General features: G+C 40.4%; 1 non-coding gene across 1 annotated transcript; it reads right to left on the reverse strand.

The window, feature by feature from the left end:
* Positions 1-526: 526 nt before the first annotated feature.
* Positions 527-599, reverse strand: TRNAE-UUC (transfer RNA glutamic acid (anticodon UUC)). The gene has a single exon. It is a non-coding gene; the product is annotated as a tRNA-Glu (tRNA).
* Between the last annotated feature and the right edge of the window lie 2,734 nt (positions 600-3,333).

Consider the following 3,333-nt stretch of genomic DNA (forward strand, 5'->3'; position numbering starts at 1 on the left):
CAAGAGGAGGGGCATGAAAACAAATGGCCACGGAGGGAGGAGAGGAGAGAATTCTAGAAAGAATTGAAGGATCGACTGTGTCAAATAGTTTAAGAATGTCAACTAACGTAATGAAAATGAGTTTGTGTGGAGCAATAGGAGGTGATCAATGGCAAAGTTTGCCAGGAAGTTTTAGCAGAGTGGATGCAGAAACCAGATCAGAGTCTGTTGAAGGCAGATGGAATGAGGGGATATAGAAGAGAGAAATTGAAGATGCAGGAGAGAGAGATGCTGGTGGAAGTACCTAAGAGACCTTACACAAGTAGAAAAGAGAGACAGATGCGTGAGCCTTGGACATCAGAACGGGAAACACCTGGCCAGCTTTTATTTCCCTGTGAAGTAGGAGAGTAGGGTGCTGCTGAAGAAAGAGAGCAGGCTATAAGGGCGGCAGGGACAGCAAAGAACAACAGGGCAATTTGCTGATGGTTTTGACTTGCCACTGTAACTATTTATTTATTTATTGGCCGCGAGGCTTGTGAGATCCTAGTTCCCTGACCAGGGATCGAACCCGGGCCCTCGGCAGTGAAAGTGCAGAGTCCTAACCACTGGACCACCAGGGAATTCCTGCCATTGTGACTACTTATTATGACCATATAAGTATTTGTCCAGAGAGGGCTGCAGGCCAGCTGTGACTGGGCATCTGAAAGAGTGATTGGTCCGCACGGTGGTGTGGTTTCTGCAGTATGACTCAGGATCCTAAAATGTTGGATTGTTTTAAGATTAGAGTTTGGTAGGTAAGGTGGGTGAGGTGCAGAGAAGAGCTAGGTGTGGAAGGGAAGTGGCAATGCTAGCCAAACTGACTAAAGGGAAGGGGAGGACGACAAGGGATGTGGTCTCACTGTATATCAAGCAACTGAGCCTGGTTGGGGTTCCTCGTCAAGCAAGAGGAGAACCAAGTCGTGAGGGCTTCTCTGGGAGGAAGAACAGGGGTGATGATGAAACATCTTAGCTCAGATTTCACCCAAAGAGCAAGGCGAGCATGCCTAAGACATTGCTGATAAAACACTGAAAAACTCTCTCCGTGTCTCAGCTCTGAAAACGTTAAAGTGCATAAATTATTAAGTACTAATTTTTCATCCTAATAGAAGTCATTTTAAACAGGCTTGTCTTTCAGGTGTTTCTGAGATAGCATTAGTATCTAGAGAACTCATAAATAAAGAGTGGTCTGTAGACGTTTCTTATTATTTCTTTTCATATTTTAGATAATTAATATCACTGTAGTCTGTCTATGCTTTGTTTAGAGGTGATGCAAATTATCTACCCCACATGAAGAAGCACTGCAGTAGAAAGCAAGTTTAAATAATTCTTGTAAATCATGATGCCTTTACAGAATCTTCCTGAAAGTAGGAAAGGGGAATGAGAGACCACCATGTGAATCCCAATGAAGGTTCACTTTTGTAATTATAAATTGTAATCATAATTTATTTCATTTCTGGACCTGACCGAGGGTAATGGAAGACTATCCATTTTTCTATTCATGCAGAGAAAAACAACTCACATCCAGTTATATCTCTGATTCTCATGTTAATAGATGGTAGGAAACAAGGGGGAGGAAGCAATTTTAATAACTAAATGAAGTTACCTTATTATCAGTTATTATCAGTTGCTACATGTTTGTGTGTTTGATACATTTTAGCCAAGTGTTACCTAACTTATTTAAGAAATCACAAAAACTTTTAAAATTTTGAAAGAAATTTGTCATTCCTTAAGGACAAGGGAAGGACTATTTTCTTGTTAGTCCTTTAAGGCCTCAGTATTAGTTGATTTTTCTATGTTAATAGAAACATAGACCCTATAAATAAAACAAAATCTTGAACTTAATATTCGCTGAAATCAGCCAGCAAAATATGACATCTAATTGCTCTCTCTTGAACCTGCTTAAATTCTGTCATCCTTGAGGAAATATTAAGTTAAAGCATCCAGTTGGAAAGCTTGTAAGATAATTTGAGGGGAGAAAAGGCTGGAGGGATAAGAAGAAGTGTTAATGACAGACCCTCTGAGATGGAGTTGGCAGTGGTGCAAATCTATCGTGAGTCATAAGGCTAATATATGTACACAAGTCTATTAAGCTCTTCTGTGTCAGGCTCAGCATTTTCCTATCCATTTTTCTCTCTGGAAATACTATTAGTCAGCTAATGCACCTTGCTACAAGAGACAAGAAAGACTTCAGGGATTTGGGATATGATGATGCCTTGGATCATTGCACAGATGAATTTTCTGTGCACTTTGCCTCAAATAAAATGGCCTACCCCTCAAAAGTTAACTTTTTTTTGTTTTTTGTTTTTTTGTTTGTTTGTTTTGTGGTACGTGGGCCTCTTACTCTTGTGGCCTCTCCCATTGCGGAGCACAGGCTCCGGACGCACAGGCTCAGTGGCCATGGCTCACGGGCCCAGACGCTCCGCGGCATGTGGGATCTTCCCGGACGGGGCCACGAACCCGCGTCCCCTGCATCGGCAGGCGGACTCTCAACCACTGCGCCACCAGGGAAGCCCAAAAGTTAACTTTTGATAAATATTTTTTTCAAACTTTTATTTTCATCTCAATATTTTTAATTATAATAATATCATTGTAATCATCTGTTTCCCTAGTCAAACCCAAATGAAAAGGAATGAAGATGAAACAAATGTGGGGAGTCATATCAGAGCTGAAGGAAATTAGGAGACTATTTAAAATGCCTTTTAAATAGTCATGTCTAATTCCTTTAGAAATATTTTAATTTAATAATATTTTAAAATAAAACATTTAAAAAATGGTACACTTGTTTTCTTAAGTATTTTCTTTTCTAGTAGCCTTCGGCGTATGTATATGGTAGCCACCTGGGCTGAACCTTGCTGGATGTCAGAACTAAATTAAGAAAAAGTGATTTTCATTATTTTCTGCTTTCCCAATTATTATCCTCCCTGGTACTGCATTGCATCCAAATGTTATATAAACGTCACTATCTTAACATCACTCTCGACTTAATCTATTTGAACACTAATTTGTTAATCATTTTTTTCTGGGCAAACCTATGTGTTCTGGAAAGTTATGTTTTAAAGATTTTGCAAAGTTTATTTTTTTTTACCCTTTTCTCTGTGTGGCTTCCCCATAGCTAGCCTCCTAGCAGCTGGCTGTCTGCTGTTGGTCCTGATGCAAAATGTCAGGCCTCTTGCTGGGAGGAGGGCTGTGGTTCGGGGGTGGGGGACTCTGGAACTGAGTTTAAAGCCCTAGGATGCATGTTCGCCTTTTCTCCCATGTCATCTGTATTTCTTGAGGCTTCCAGGTATAGACGCTCAGAAAAAAAGAACCCAGACC

The sequence above is a fragment of the Phocoena phocoena genome, chromosome 4 (assembly GCF_963924675.1).
Source record: "Phocoena phocoena chromosome 4, mPhoPho1.1, whole genome shotgun sequence".
Lineage (NCBI taxonomy): Eukaryota > Metazoa > Chordata > Mammalia > Artiodactyla > Phocoenidae > Phocoena > Phocoena phocoena.